The sequence below is a fragment of the Gadus morhua genome, chromosome 12, assembly GCF_902167405.1.
Source record: "Gadus morhua chromosome 12, gadMor3.0, whole genome shotgun sequence".
NCBI lineage: Eukaryota > Metazoa > Chordata > Actinopteri > Gadiformes > Gadidae > Gadus > Gadus morhua.
The window spans coordinates 3,703,953-3,720,681 of NC_044059.1; the positions used below are offsets into that span (position 1 = coordinate 3,703,953).

A 16,729-nucleotide genomic window follows, 5' to 3' on the forward strand; every position below is an offset into this window, starting at 1 on the left:
TCGAGAGCATGCTGACTGGGAACATCACCGCTTGGTATGGGTACACCACCATGCAGGACCGTAAGGCTCTGCAGAGAGTGGTGCGTTCAGATGAGCGTACCATAGGGGGGCAACTCCCTAATCTAGAATTTCTATGTATCAATCGGTGCCAGGGCAGGACCACCAACATACTGAAAGACCCCAGCCATCCAGGCTCAGGGAGCAGATACCGCTCACTGGCGGCAAAGAATGAGAGACTCAGAAAGAGTTTCTACCCCCAAGCTGTCAGGTATCTAAATGGTACTGATTAAGCCCTTTATAGCAACTGCACTTATATATTTATTCAAGTAACCCCCTTTTTTTTCCTATGTGCAATAACCCTCTGACATCTTGAATGTATTTACTGTTTTGTTATGTTTGTTATGTGACTATTTAGAATGGAGCCGACTGAGAAGATTTCACTGCAATGTATTGTGTATGTGACGAATAAAATCTGAATCTGAAATAATAATACTCAAAGTGATTTATAGATTAAAGTGGTATCACACTGCATGATGACTGACAATGAGTGATTAATTCTATAGCCATTAAAGTGTTCTTGGAACTGGGTACTGTCTTCTTTTTGTAAATGATATGTTTAGGCAACAGGACAGTGAAAGTGCTTTGATTATTGAAAAAAAATTGTCAATATGATAGTAGAACTGATTTTGTAAAAGGGGAAATGTGGTTGAGATGTGGGACAGTGTTTTGTGTAACTTTGGAGGGGGGAAGGGGGGGCTAATGATTTTATTCAGTAACAAGATTTGGCTAATGATTTTTATTTAGAAACACGCTCACAGGGGATAGAGGATGCAGGGGTACACAAAAATTTCAATGACAAAATGTAGAGGTGTGGAAATAATAGTTTGTGCAGTTCCCAGTATTGGAGTGGATCATCATTTCGGTTGATGTGAGGTTCTCTTAAATAGCGCTGGACCTCTACGATGGCATCTGCTGTGGCACTATGAATTTGTCTGCTCCTCTGCACAGTTGCATCCAAATGTCGCCACAGTTGACCTCGGGAAAATAGACCGAAAATTGATTAAATATCATAACAAAATAAACACAGCAAAATCAAATTTTCTCTATCAATTTACCAGAGGAGGTGGAAGGGACTTCATGGATCGCTGCTGATACAAGTGGAAATGATTGTACCGGTTTTTCACCTATCACTTGACTACACTCAGTGGTGAGCCTATTCACAGCTTCATCAGCCTTGGTTGGAGTGAGGAAGCCGAGGGATTTGAAACGTGGGTCCAGGAGAGTATAGAGGGTCAGGATACTGGTCTTTGGGGAGCGGCTAAGGGATTCCATTAACCTCAGTTGTATTGATTTGGTGAGTTGTTGGGCCATGTCAGTGTGGATGGATCAAAGCTGTTCACCGAGGGTTATTGAGACCATTTTCAATAATGGAAGAATCTTAGAGGCTGACACCCTCTTTACCTCGGACAATTCAATTGTAGCACACCAAGGCACTCCTTAATTATGGTAAACTCCATTAGAGTCAACATGGTGTCTTTAAAAGGGAGAGAAGCCATAGCTGCACTTACAGCTTCTCTATCTGAATGCAGCCTCTCCAACATTATAGGTGCTGTTCCACCTCGTCTCAACCTCCTTCAGCAGCTTACGCATTGGTCTTCCCATGCGTTGCTGCATCTGGGCTAGACTTTCCTATACACAGAAAAGAACATATACAATTATAGTTGGACAGTGCTAAAACAGTCACAACAGGATAATGACATAGTAAAGAAAAGTGATGTTCCAAACAAACAATATGCAGCACAAGCCATAATACCTTGGTACTAGACCGAAAGAGTGTTACAATTCTTCTGGCACTTGTACGCAGATGCTCAAGTCCAGTTCCTCCACCATGGCCTTTAAAGCCTGAGAAAACAAGAACACTTTTTAGCATGACTTTTAAAGATATATAATGTAGGTTAATGAATGATAACATAAAAATATATACCTGTCTGGTGGGCAGAACATATGAAGGGTCCAGTAATTTTACCAGCCCCCTGAATCCCTGGTCGTTGACCATAGTAATAGGCTGGCTATCCTTCACCACCATGTCCACTAGGCCTCGTCCATTACCTTTTTCCTGGGAGCTGGGCAAAAGAGACAAAACAAGTGAACAAGCAGTAACCTAATGGTATAGCCCTCTTATAATGCATCATGCATAAAAAATAAGTGAACACCAAAACGCACGTGTGCAAGTCCCAGCAGGTGCTGTGGGTGTCTCCTCTTTCTCATGAAGGGCACGGTAATGCCTCAACATGGAAGATGTATTGTTATTATAACCAAGAAGCTTGTTGCGGATTAGGCATTTCACCTATAGGCCTACAAACAAAAACAATCAATGCAAAAGTCAACATTAAAAAACACTATGCTACTACTTGCCAAACCATGCTTTAAAATGGATAGCAGTATGAATAGGCAAATCTTATTGGGAGAAATTCAATCAAAATGCTCCCAAACAGGGGAAAACCTTCTCTTTTAAGCAAACTCCATAATGACTTATGAACGTGATATGTTGCTTGATACTGCTGCAAATGCAATGATCAAACTTTATCCAACTACTGACAATATCCCACAAGTTTGTATTCGTGTACGGGACATCCATAGTCAAAATGTCCCACCAATACTGAACCAATATTTCGAAGCAGTAGCCCGAGGCAAAGCCTCGAACGTCACACGCTACGTTATTTCGCCAATGTGAATCCTACTCGAAGCTGAGCTTCGCTGAGGAGCAGACATACTCGAAACACGCCCCGATGCCTCGACGCAAACCGTTACATTACTATTTAACACTATTTTGGAGACATTTTATAAATGATACACATATTTTGAGTGCTTTATGTACCCATTTATCAAAACTTGCGCAGTGGCGGCTCGCCAGGCCTATAGACGGCGCTAGGGCGCCGCCCTCCCGCCGACCGGCCATCGTGGGGCGCAGTTCGCTCAGCCAGCTCAGCCCCACAAGCCTGTATTATTAGCCAATGTTTCCCCCGTTGCTAGGCAGAACAGTACATAATTTTGCCAATCAGCGTCGTCGAATTATATGGCTTGGGGGCGCTCAAAATATAGCCCCAAGCGCAGTGCACTGTCCACTGCGCGTAACCGCGCATTTGCCATTACCTCAGCAAGATGGTGACTTTGAGTACTGCTACCACTGTTTCCCTGTGAGTTCAGCTAGCACCAAATTCAGTTAAGTCTTTGCTTATGAATCCCTTCGAAAGAAGAACATTTGCAGAAAAATTGCAAGTAAAAGAACTCGGGAGCAGAAAAGCCAGAAGTGAATGTGGCATTACGGGAAAAAGGCAAGCTAACCGACAACGCCACCCTAGGGATTGCACCCAGGGATATACTAATCAATTAAATCCAAACAATTATCTAGCACACACGTTCGTTGACTGACGGCACCAGAGACGAAGTTCCAAAAATAAGTTGTTTTTATTAACTAAAACATGTGTGTTCCACATGTAACAAACAGGATAAATTAAATCAATTTGTATGTAGGGGATAGACAGGATGGTTAGGGCTGAGGCTTACCCACAGGATCAAAATGATAAAAGCGAAATTCCAAGAGGACACACGTGAAACCACACTCTGGAAGGGGGCACCACCACCTAAAGGATCTAGTTGCCTCCCTGCGGTGGGCACTCAGCGCCTGGAAACGAAGGAACAAAAGAGAGATGAGGGCAGATACAAACGACCAAACAAAACAATAAACACAACTACACAAAATGTAATTCACAAAAGGAAATCAGTAAGAAAACAAAATATAACACAAACACACAAACCAGGCCAAAAAGGATCTTAAACATGCGTGATAGCCCACTGGTTATCCGCAGCTATAAAAAGGCCTCCTGCCAGTGGCTTAACAGAAGCAGGGCTCAAAACAAACCATAAACAGAATCCCCCAAATTAAACCAAACACTTCCCCAGGACAAACACGCACGCACTCGCCAACACTCTACACACACACACCGACACACTAGTTGCGACACGGACAGGTGGAAACACACAAGGACAAGTCAACAGACAGATCACGTTCAAAAGGAGTGGTCGTTAGCGTCTTCGCCGCTATCCTCCAGGCTACCCCAGGACAGTTGGGCAGCTTTGGTGGTAAACAACGGGTGACAAAAACAGCAGTCGGCAACGACACAATCGGCAGTACTTAGAAGGCATACAGGTCACCCCGTTAGTGCTAAACATAATTCTAAAAACAATAGCGATATAAAATAAGGCATACCTACCAGGAAGTTGGCAACTTCCTACTTAAGCCAGCGGCTGACAGCGCACCGCTGAATGTTACCATTCGGTTGGAATCTACACCGAGACTGTTACGCGATCAACAACCTGCACGCATCACCAACCCAGGCAGGGCACCAGCAGGCACCAGCAAGCAACAGGCACAAGCGCTGCAAAGCGACCAGTGTGAAAAAGTAAATCACCATGCCAAACAAATCAGCTAGAGCGTCCACAGGGAAAGCACGCGTACATACCGGTAGCAAGTTGCCTGGAGGGGCGTAGCAGGAAATAACGAGGAGACAAATTGTGGCACCTCCCGACACAAAAAGCTACCTCAGAATAAATAAGGTGGAGACGCAAGCCATTGGCTGTGACGGCCCTGATCATTACAAAGGGCTCTGCCCCTGCGTCTCACCACAATCGACCCCCACATTTTCAGTCGGCGTCCCGACGATAGGCCGGTTGGCAGCCCCATTCGAACCCTCGGTTTGAAGAGCAGCACCAACTGGACTCGACACAGGGCCACTGGGGCACACCCCCATCTGGCCGGCTGTCTGAGGTAAATGGTGAATGTTAGAATGTTGGCCTGCCATGGCTCTACATGTCCGGCGTAGAGCCACTCCACCAATGCTCGACTCCGGGACCACTGGCGATAGCACTGGCACACTGACCTCTACCTGATCCAGACTCTCTACCACCCGTACTACGGGTGTACCGTCAGTATGAACCACTCCGCTAGTACTAGTTTGAGTGTCTAGACTAGGGGAGGGGCTGGCTGGGATACTGGTGTTTACCGCAGTAGATCTTGGTCCAGCCGATGGTGTTGGGGGGTCAGCAGGCAACACCTGGGGGCCCGGACAGGCAAGGGCAACAACAGGCGTCGCTACTGGATGTAGCAGTGACGTCGGGGGCAAGAACGCCAGATCAACATCCATGTCGTCCTCCGTCACGACAACAGTCTCAGCAACTGGCGGACTTGTGTAAGGCGGGCCTACCGGTGCATCGCTCCCTAGCCGGGCTTTAAGGAGACCACGATGTACCTGTCGGACTTTGCTCCGATCAGTCACTGGAGCAATAGTGTACACCGCCCCGTTTACTGGGGGGGCTTTGATAACCTCGTATACCACTGGGCTCCACAGGTCCTGAATTTTGTGGCAGCCCCTCCTACTAAGGTTACGGAGGTAGACCAACTCACCCTCCCCCAGTGGTAGATCTTTAACCTGACGGTCATGGGCCTCTTTCCGTTTACCGGCTGCAGCTCGAAGCCGGCCTTTAGCCCCCTGAAAGGCGACTTGCAGCCTGGCTTGGTGTTCGTCAATCCAATCATGCACCGTCCCGGCTACAGGGTCGGGTACTGTTCCCAGCAAAAAGTCAAGCGGTAGGCGTGGCTCCTGGCCGAACAACAGGAAGTGAGGGGACTCACCGGTTGCTGAATGCGGGGTGGTATTATAACAGAAGAGCAGCTGTGGGAGGCACGCAACCCAATCTCTTTTACGAGATGCTGGCAGAGTACGGAGGAGGTTATGTAGGGTGCGGTTAAACCGCTCACACTGGCCATTACCGGCAGGATGGTAGGGAGTGGTGCGTGATTTCTCCACACCATAGAGCTGGCAAAGTTGTTGGATGAGAGTTGCCTCAAAACAACGACCTTGGTCGGAATGGATGCGAGCAGGGACACCGAACTTGTAAAACCACTCATGGACAAGCACTCTTGCCACGGTGGAGGCACGCTGGTCCTGGGTTGGGATGGCCAGCGAAAACTTACTGAACACGTCAGTCATAACTAGAACATTTTCCACACCCGACCGAGACGGTTCCAGTGACGTGAAATCCACAGCAAGTACCTCATTTGGCCTTGAGGCCAACAGATGCCCCATGAAGCTACGTGCTGGGGGTTTAGTGTCTTTTGCAGTTTGACATCGCTCGCACTCAAGGCACCAACGAGCCACATCGGAGGACATCCCGGGCCAATAGCACCGTTTACGGGCCAAGTCCAAGGTGCGCTCCACCCCCTGGTGGCCATGCTCCTGATGTAGCTGGGTCAGAACATCAGACTTCAAACTAGCAGGAAGCAACAGTTGGAAATATTCCTCTGCTCCGTCTGAACGAAACACCCTACGGTATATAACACCTTCCCTTTCCACTAGTCGGCCCCACTGGCGTAAGAGAACCAATGCCGACTTGGACATTCGCTGTCTCTCAGCAGGCCCAGGTTTAACACCTCGCCTCCAATGTGGCACAACCTCCTGGAAGACGGGATCTTGTTCCTGACTAGAGTACAAATGGGAGGTTTTGTTATCAGGGAACGCCGTAACCACCGCTTGAACCACCTGCGTTACTGGCTGTGCCTGCTCAACTTGCTGTAAGGCAGTTGGAAGGGTCGTGCCCAGGGCCAAATCCGCCAAAACAGGATGGTCCGAGGGGTTCTGCCTCGACAGAGCATCCGCATTGCGATTCTGTCTGCCGGAGCGTTATTTGATCTCGTAGTCGAATGGAGCCATCTGGGCAACCCAGCGCTGCTCTAATGCTCCTAGTTTTGCAGTGGACAGGTGACTTAGGGGATTGTTGTCCGTAAAGATGATACAGCGCTGCCCCAACAGATACTCCCTAAACTTTTCGGTGAGGGCCCACTTGAGCGCGACGAACTCCAACTTCATGGAACTGTAGTTGGACATGTTGCGCTCAGTGGGCCTAAGACCACGGCTGGCATAAGCTATAGGGCGCACCTTCGAGACGGTGCTAGGGCAACGCCAACTAGCCACTGCCTCAATCTTTTTAGGGTCTGTCGCCACCCCCTGACTCGAAATGATGTGACCGAGGTAGCCAACCTCCTGTTTGAAAAATGCACATTTGCTCAACTTGGCCTTAAGGCCCTCATGCTGCAAACGCCCCAGAACAAGTTCCAACCGTTCCAGGTGTTGGGAAACAGAAGTAGAAAAGACCACAATGTCATCCAAGTACAACAACAAGGTTTGACATTGCTGATCCCCAAAAATCCTTTCCATCAACCGTTGAAAGGTTTCTGGCGCGTTACAAAGGCCGAATGGCATTCGCTGCCATTCGAAAAGGTACTTAGCCTACAAGTTTTGTGAAAAACATAAAAACTTTCATACGGTATCTCCGTAAAACGACGGCGAAAGTTAAATTTTTTGAACGTATATTACGGACATACCGGACAGAAATTTTACGGAGGGGAGGAGTCTCGGAGGAAAAACGGACATTACGGAGAATCACATAGGAATGAATAGACTTTCGGTCGGAGACGGTTGGATCGCATACGAGAATGCACGTATGTGGAAACGAGGCGTGAACATTTTTCAACTTCTTGACTGAGCCGAAGGCTCCAACGGAACGTACGGATCCACAATGCATTGCGCGTCCGTCCCCATTAAAGTCAATGGGGATCACGCAACGGACGCATGTAGTGGGCACGGGGCGTTACCGGACTACTTTTACGGAGTGATAACAAAGACGTGAATCAGGCAATAAATCCACTTTCCTTGACAGCGGTGAAGTTCGGTGTGCTTAAAAGTACAGACGGAGCTCAGTGGACCAATTGCGAACTACTGCGGCTGCTCTAAGTTAAACCCCAATCTATTCGGAATAAGACAGACCGGATACATCTGTCAGAACGGATAAAAAAAAACACGAGCGAGCAAGAGTGCATATGAATAACTGTGAAGCTAGCCATGCTAGAGGTAAGCAACTTCTATTTATTCCACTAGCTAGCCTATATGTATTTGTGTTTTTTGCACATTTTTGTATTCAGACGTGTCATTATTAGACATACTATGCATACTGTATATCTACTGGAGAATGCAGACATTGTCTTTTTTTTCCCACATTTATGCTTTTTACTTATTACTTTAAGTTTTACTAAAAAAATTACTGGTATGATTTCATAGGTCTGTGACACCATTATGAGCCATGCCAAGGAGAGGTTTTCTTTCACAAAGCATTTCATCAGTCCTCCTACCTGCACGTAGGCCTTTAAAGCCCATGGTGCAGGTTAACCGGAAGTTTCGATTAATGGGTACATAAAGCACTCAAAATATATATCGCATTCATCAAATGTCTCCAAAATGGTGTTAAAGTCCAGTTTTTGTCGCTTTTTGTCGTTTTTTGTGGTAACGGGTGTTTTCTAACGTCGTTCGGTGGTGACGTCACGGTAGGGAGTCGTGGTGGAAGTAGCCTAGTACTAGAACTATGGCGTCTAACTGGGATGAGGAAGAGGTGGCAAGAACCACAAATTACATTTATGATGGCCCACAGCCGTATAATTTCGAGCCTGTTAGACGTGAGGGGGCGAATGAGGAATTGCCGAGGATTGATGGCCGTCAAAGCCAATTAAAATCATGGTTGGAGGAGAATGGTGAGGTGTCCTGGTGAGTTGCTATCATTTAGAAATGCAGCAACGAGCGCTTGAGCTCGTTGCTGTACGAGCTCCCCCCCCCCCCAGATAACCCCTACGATTAGTTATCCCACGTTTTTATGGTTGCCTAATAGCTCCAGTAACTACCGGTACATATTTTGCCTAGTGTTTATTTCTAAGCTTTTACCTATTCTTCCGGTGAAAGTGTTGTTGCAAACGTACCCGGTAGCCGCTGGTCACGTAGGCTGGTCATGAATTCAGCGTGATTATTTTCGATTCTACTCCTCGTGATTGATTGTCATTGACACCGTCAAGGTAGCGCTTACCGAGAGAGAGAGAGAGAGAGAGAGAGAGAGAGTAGTAAGCGTGTCTGTGTCGCCGTGTTTGGCAGGTGTTTGTGTGGGCGGTGCCGTCCCATGGAATCTGTGGTGGAGAGCTTGTGCTGTAGGGAAGTGAGTGCGTTTTGGTCGCTGGTCGAGGAGCTCAGCCCAAGACCAGCAGATGTGACATGCCTCACTCAGCATCCAGGATTTGAGGCATTCTGCCTGAATCCGTTTGTGCTGAAGATAGCGTACACACATTTCAAGCAGGATCATGGTCCCCTTCAAGCCAGCACGCACGAGTATGTTAATTGTTTGTTTACTTTAGCATTATTTTTTAGAGTCCTATGAACCAACTTAAACAGTTATAGGCGACTAGAGATGTGTTGCATAGACAATAAACATGCATGAAAATAAATAATTGTCCAACCTACTTCCCTAGGCAATACCGGTACACTGCATACAGGCAGGCTATACGCTGGGCTCATGGAGTTCTTGGCCTGCATATAAGGAAGCCTCTACCCTCCTGTCTGGTTTCAGCCATCAGGCAACAATTTCAGAGTGGTGACCAGACCTATCATGGCTTTCAATGGCCTCGTTTGGATGAAGAATAAAAACCATATTGGCACGTACAACATGAATAAAATTATTTTTCAGTTCAAGAATTAACTCATGCTTGTTGTGTTGCGATCGCTCAACCGCCCTTAAAATGTTATAAAATACACAGAACACGTGAATTCATATAAAAACAGTTTATTAGGTCATCCCTAGTAATGGGGATCGATTACTGAAAAAAGGGACAGGTTGAAAGGCCTGATAAAGTAAACAAATCTCAAGAAAAAAAGGGTTAGGCACAAAGAAACCAACATAAAATAATCTTGCAATAGTGTGATCTTACCTGAGGGTCAGCTGATGGTTCTCACTCACTCACGGACACATACATTCAATGATATCACATAGAGCAGACGCATAGTGATCCAAGAGAAAAGCGCACCCAGAGGTCCCTTTCGGATTCTTAATTTTTTTTTTATGAATTATGGAGCTGTAAAGGAATGATTTGTGCACACAACTAAGTAAAAAACCCAAGCAATAAAAACAAAACATGTGACATGCAGTGAGGCGGTAACCATGGTGATGCTGATAAAGGAATGAATGGGTTACAGCCATAAATAACCAAGAGATAATGTTAGTCGACAGAGATGTTAGGGTCAGCGCAAGGGGTTAAAATGTAGGGTTATAATAAACTTCCTGGAACAATCAAAAAACCCAAGCAATAAACAGCACACAAAGAGAAAACAAAACATGCGGCATACAGAAAACCACCACCAAATAAAATAACATATACTTACACATACATACATACTCACAACTAAATGATTGGACCTGTCTGGGAAAAAAAATATTCTAATTCAATTTTTTGTAGTGTGACTGCTGGGCTAGATGGCTGACGGCCTCCTCCTTGGGAATTTGTTGGAAGGATTTGGCGAACCTCTTGAAGAGCCTTGGGTGAATCCATGTAGCTCTCCCGAAGGGCCTCGATTAATGACGTTGCATAACCTGCAGACATAATAATGATAAAATACTGTATAAAGATCGATGTCACAGATGTCTTGTGCGCAAATGTCAAAATATGATAGAACTGCATGACACTGCCTACCGTATGAGGCCTTCTCTTTGATGGGAACAACTACCCAGGCACCTTTTCTGAAACGTGGATATCGCACGCTATACCTCTCCAAACCATCGCTTATTCGTGCGGTCTCTCTGTTCGCATTACAGTTGTAATGCAGCGCCGTTAAGAGAAGCCTACAGAATAACACATTTGAGAACACTTTCGAAACCTGGTGTATGTATGATAAAATACAGCATTGTTATTCCATTGGACAGCACTGACCTGCTATACATGCCATGGTATGAAAACCCAGTGTGCTTGGGCGCGAAGTGCAGGATCAGGGAGTGGAAGGCTTCAGAGGAGTAAGTCTGGTGCTGCGGAGACAGCTGTCGAACATCCTTCAGTAAGGATGTCCTTGTGATGATACCCTCCAGTTTTACTGCTGCCATTGAGCCTGCAAGAGACCAAGATAGGTAGGCACACACACAGCAGACATACAAATAGACCGATTTTTTTCTCCAGTGGAAACACACGTGAAATTGTCCTGCATAAGAATTATAGCAAACATATTTACAGTAAACAGAATGTTATGAGATCCCCAGAGTATGAAATAAAGATTTACCGTGAGACCTTCCAAGGGGCTTCAAAATACACTGTGTCCCAGTGTCACAAGTGTAGTAGGGCAAGGGGTCCTCTACCGTAGCAGCATTGACACTGTCCGTGGTCTCACACGGTGAGGCATCTGTCAACATCTTGCGTAAATAGATTAGCGACACGGTCAGGTCTAAATACATATGAAAGAGGACCGTAATAGTCACTTTCCATCAGGAAAAGGGCAATGTGAAAGCCGCTTGATGAGCGCCAGTGATCCAAACACTAGCCATGGCGCTTTCTATATGACAAGCTTTTGGACATTTACTTCAGGACAATTTTGTTTTGGTTCATATTCATGAATCACGAAATGTGCTTTTCTAATGTCAGACTGATCATGAGGCATGACTGTAGTGGAGGCGGGGTCAAAGGGAATACGGTATATAGTATACACAGGGCTAGCTAACGCACAGCTTGTAAACATTAGCATGAGGCTTACCATAGCCAGCTCTCGCTTGCGGCTGGCGGCACTGATCTTGGTGCCTCTCGGTCTCGGGGCTTGGGCAGGCAGAGAGATGCGTGTGCACAGAAGGCACGGCGTTCGGAATAAGCTGTGCCAGCCTATTTAACCCGAGAGATACCATCCTGACGTCCCCTTGGTCGTAATCCTCCTCCGTGAAATGAGCGCTGCAGACCTTGGAGTTCTTTGTGACCGAGGGAATAGAAAAATCTGCCCGTCTAACGCGGACAAACTGTACCCACTGTCTGAGGGTTGCCTTGTCCTTCGGAAAGGCATGGACCCTGTGTCCTGTTTTGCTAGAGTTATTACACCCAGCACAAACACAGTTGTACACCATTCTAAATCTACACCTACCTACCCACTAGAGATGCGCGGATGGGCTATTATTTCATCCGCAACCGCATCACAAAACGCTTGATCCGCCCGCCATCCATCCGCAACAAATTTTTTGACCAATTTTCAAAACCGCACCCGCCCGCCATCCGCCTGTTGTTTTTAGGTATATGCGCTGCTGACGCGAGTCTAGAAAGTTCTTGCCTGTTCTTGAAAGGAGACTGATCCAATGCCGCAAAGATATTTAAAGGATAAAGTCCCTAGTATGAAAGCCTATTGGCTATGTTGTAGCCTATCCCCAGAATATTATCAGTGAAGTGACGTCTGTCTCCGATCGATGCACAGGGAGAAACTTTAAAATAGCCAAGCACATCGGCAAACCTGACCTTACCATAGGCTAGTAGGCCTACACTTTTTTATCATTGTAATAAAACGCAATTTGGTACACCATTTTAATATGGTAATATAGCCTACTGTGTTGTTTTTTTTGCAAAATGAAAGATAGCCTTTTAAGGAAACGCCGACTCGAGCCTATTAATTCCGAAATTTCACCGCATTGAAGGCTATATAGGCTACTGTAACAAGCCCAACACTTGCCGCCTGCCTTGCAAATCAAAGTTTTCCGACTATTTTTCTTACCTTCTTTCTTAGGTGTTGATGTTACTGAGCTAGAAGTTTAACTTGTTCTGCACATCTCGCGCTGCCAATGCCTGTTGTCACTTCCGAGTCAAATCACTCCATCATCTCTTTGAAATTCCATATTCCACGATTGGTAGGCTACAATGGCTGTTTTAAAATATAACTTATACGAAACAAAATAACCCATGCAGTTTCATCTACGAGACGTTAAAGCTTCTTCCAATACTGACAGCTGTCTCATAACTTGCAGGTTTGTGGAGACGCGACATGGGACGGATCGTCACTTAATTTAAACTTTTTTGCTTCCGTTAGTGTGTGTGTGTGTGTGTGTGTGTGTGTGTGTGTGTGTGTGTGTGTGTGTGTGTGTGTGTGTGTGTGTGTGTGTGTGTGTGTGTGTGTGTGTGTGTGTGTGTGTGTGTGATAGAGACAGAGAGGCCAATTTACTGCCTGATGAGAATTGGATTATTTCAAAATGTGCTTGGAAGTAGGTAACGACATTTAACAATGTGTATATATTTTTGAATTTCGTTGGTTAAACCGCCAACCGCCCGAATTTAATTAAAATATTATTTTTTGTCACGTCACCCGCCCGATCCGCGGTTTAACCGCGGAGTCCGCGGTTGCAACCGCCAACCGCGCATCTCTACTACCCACCTACCTAACTTGCTATGCTATGCTATGCTATCTGTCTGTCTGTCTCCCTATCTCTCGGTCTATATCTATATCGGTCAATATATCTATCTATGCTGTCTATCTATATGTCTATCCATCTATCTATCTAGGCTATCTATATATGTATCTATGTATTTATCTCTTAATATCTATCTCTTATCTCTCTAGTACCCTCTGCTCTCAATGGGTCTCGAAGGGCTACGGCTGTCGTCTCCCTACCGTGACGTCATGCAACGTCTTCCGGGAGAAATTAGAAGCTATCGCAAACCGCTCCAATATGACCCACTTTTTCGTATTAAATTCCGTTTTGTGATACCCAACAACATTAAATACAATAGGTAACCATTAAAATGTTTATTACCAACAAGAAAATTGCGCAAATTCGAAAAAAATAAAACCTGCACCATGGCCTTTAAGTTGTCTAAGGCCGGAGGTACAGCGTGGTCAAGGCCAACAGTGATCGGAGATAACCGTTGTATTGGCTAAATAAAGAGCGGGATTGCAAGCCAGATATCGCCTGTTTATTCAACGCTGTACCACCGTGGGGTGAACGTTACAATAACAACAGAATAGGCCGACACTCTGTAATCTAGGCCTACTTACACATTGACGTCTGACATCAGACTCGCTCCCCGTTCGAGACTAATGAGCGTACTGGTGCTGTTTTTTCGTGCTGTTTGATATACATTCATAGTTATGCTTGTGTATATCGTTTTTCGCTAACGAAACAATGATGTTGTACCAGAGACACAGTCGTTTATTCATAATATCATCCGGCGCACACAGCTTTTTGCCGTGTTCTAAACTATATTCTCGAACACTCCTGGAGCTCCGGCGGGAGACCTGGAGCTCTATATCTAAATGATATTATATAATAGGCATCTATAATATAATATATAATATCACAGCCAAAAGCTGTGTGCGCTGGTGACATTATGAATAACAATGAAGGGGGTGATTTTTACAGTCCAATATAGACATTGTAAATGGACTACATTTATATAGCGCCTTTTCTAACCATTGGCCACTCAAAGCGCTTTACAATTTGCCTCACATTCACCATACAGGCACACATTCACACACCCGGGAATCGAACCAATAACCTTCAGGTTACCAGCCAACCCACTCTACCTCCTGAGCTACTGCCGCCCAATGCTTACTTAGTAACCTGCTTCTCATAAATTTTCAGCAAGGATACTTGTGGACAGCCAATCAACTTCCCAGCCACCTTCACAATATGGCTGAGGTTGTTTTTGTCCCTAAGGCTGATGCCCCCATACCAGGCAATTAAAGAAAAAGTGAGAACAGATTCTATAAAAGATTTATAAAATAAAGACTACATAACCCTATCGACATTGAAGGAGTTAAGCTTCCGAAGGAAGTACAATCGTTGTTGCCCCCAAATAGTATCAGTATTAAATTTGAGTTTATTGTCTATCATTGTTCTCAGATATTTATACTGGTCAACCATCTCTATGCAGTTTCCATTTATGTATGTAGGTGGTGGAGAACAAGATTGGTTTCTTCTAAAATCAATGGCCATATTTTTTGTCTTTGAGATGTTAAGCTGAAGAAAAGACTTGTCACACCAACTGACAAACTCATCAACCACTGGCCCATGCTGAGATTCATGCTTATGCAGTAAACTAACAATAACTGTGTCATCAGCAAATTTCAGGATGTGTCTATTTATATGTTGACTTCTACAGTCATTAGTGTAGAGAGGATATACAGTAGAGGGGAAAGTACACAACCCTGGGGAGAGCCAGTGGAAGAGACACGCCTTTCCGAGAGACAACCATTTACCTTTACTCGTTGTGTTCTGTTAGTTAAGAAATCCATAATCCAGCTCACAAGATTACTCTCAAGATTAAATTCTGATAGTAGTTTACTAACTACAACATGTGGCTGGATAGTATTAAAAGCAGAAGAAAAATCTAAAAACAAAAGCCTGGCGTGTGTGCCCGGACCATCTAGATGGCTGTACAGGAGATGTAGTGTAATCTGGGCATCCTCCACCCCTCTTCTAGCCCTGTATGCAAATTGCCTTGGGTCCAGGGCCACACCCTTAACAACAAAAGACACTTCACAATCTTTTCGAATGACTTCATGGCCAGTGAGGTCAATGCCACTGGCCTGAAGTCATTTGTAACTCTTTGTAGTGTTGCTCTTTGCCACTGGAACAATAATGGACTCCTACCATGCCTTTGGGACCCTACTCTGTTCCAAGGACATCTCAAAAATATCAGTGAACACCCCCCAGAGCTGTTCTGAACAGCACTTTAACAATCTCCCAGTAATGCCATCTGGACCCGGACTTTTATTGACCTTATTTCTCTTAAATAATGACCTAACATCTTCTTGTGTAATTGAGAATGGGGTGGACTTTACCAGAGCTTGCTCCTCAGTTAATTTCTTATGTTCATCTGAAAAGTCATGAATATCAAAACGTGGAAAAAAAGTGTTCAATGCTTCAGATAAATCGCTATCACTCTTATACATTGGGATATGGACTGGCTTGTTTTGTGTTTTATGCAAACCTGTCATTCTTTTAACACCATCCCATGCTGCCTTCAAGTTGTCAGTCCCAGTCTCTCCTCTATCTTATTTTTATATTGTAATTTAGCCCTCTTGATTTCTGCTCTGACCTCCTTAGTTGCCTCTCTATTTTCATCCTCATCCCCATTGTGAAAAGCACTATGTTTTTTCATAAGCACTTGTTTCAGGGAACTAGTGACCCATGGCTTATTATTTGCATACACTTTTACATGTTTTGTAGGAATAGCAGACTCCTCACAAAAAGAGATATAACAGCATACAGTGTCAGTCAGCTCATCAATATCTGAAGCAGAGTCCTTGAAGACATTCCAATCGGTGCAATCAAAACAACCTTGTAATTTAGAAACAGACTCATCATTCCAGTCCTTAATCTCTCTAGTTTTTACTTTCCCCCTCTTAAGCCCAGGTCTGTACACAGGGGTGAGATGGATAGCACGGTGATCTGAGGAACCAAGGGGGGGCAGAGGGGAGGCCTTGTAAGCCTCCTTAATTGAGCCATAGCACATGTCCAAAGTCTTATTTTTCCTAGTTGGGCATGTCACGTATTGATAGAGGTTGAGACTTTTACTCAGTTTGCAGTTGTTAAAATCTCCCATAAGGAGACACGGGGCATCCGGGGAAAGTGATTGAAGTCTTTGTCACCTTGTGAATAGTATCGGCAGCAGTTTGTGTGTTAGCCTTGGGGTGAATATACACTACAGTCACAAATATCTGGGGGAATTCTCTTGGGAGATAGAACGGGCGAACAGAGATAGCAATTCGATGTCAGCTGTGCATATTGATTCCCTGACGGTGATGTTGCTGCACCACCGCTGGTTAATGTATACGCACACACCACCACC

The 16,729-nt window shown here is 45.1% G+C and overlaps 3 long non-coding RNA genes across 6 annotated transcripts; 1 reads left to right on the forward strand and 2 right to left on the reverse strand.

Moving 5' to 3' along the window:
- Positions 1–808: 808 nt before the first annotated feature.
- Positions 809–2,465, reverse strand: LOC115556137 (uncharacterized). The gene is made up of 5 exons (XR_003978942.1): positions 2,224–2,465; positions 1,985–2,123; positions 1,814–1,902; positions 1,569–1,689; positions 809–1,035 (listed from the first exon to the last, which is right to left on the reverse strand). It is a non-coding gene; the product is annotated as an uncharacterized LOC115556137 (long non-coding RNA).
- Positions 2,466–9,085: 6,620 nt separating this feature from the next.
- Positions 9,086–9,593, forward strand: LOC115555018 (uncharacterized). Its single transcript, XR_003978811.1, has 2 exons — positions 9,086–9,263; positions 9,404–9,593. It is a non-coding gene; the product is annotated as an uncharacterized LOC115555018 (long non-coding RNA).
- A 105-nt stretch (positions 9,594–9,698) lies between these two features.
- On the reverse strand, positions 9,699–12,109 carry LOC115555016 (uncharacterized). Of its 4 annotated transcripts, none has more exons than XR_003978810.1 (3): positions 11,664–12,109; positions 10,856–11,325; positions 9,699–10,767 (listed from the first exon to the last, which is right to left on the reverse strand). It is a non-coding gene; the product is annotated as an uncharacterized LOC115555016 (long non-coding RNA). The 4 variants fall into 4 exon arrangements; XR_003978808.1 differs by having other exon boundaries at positions 10,856–11,027; positions 11,196–12,109; XR_003978809.1 differs by having other exon boundaries at positions 9,699–10,518; positions 10,619–10,767; positions 10,856–12,109.
- Positions 12,110–16,729: the final 4,620 nt, after the last annotated feature.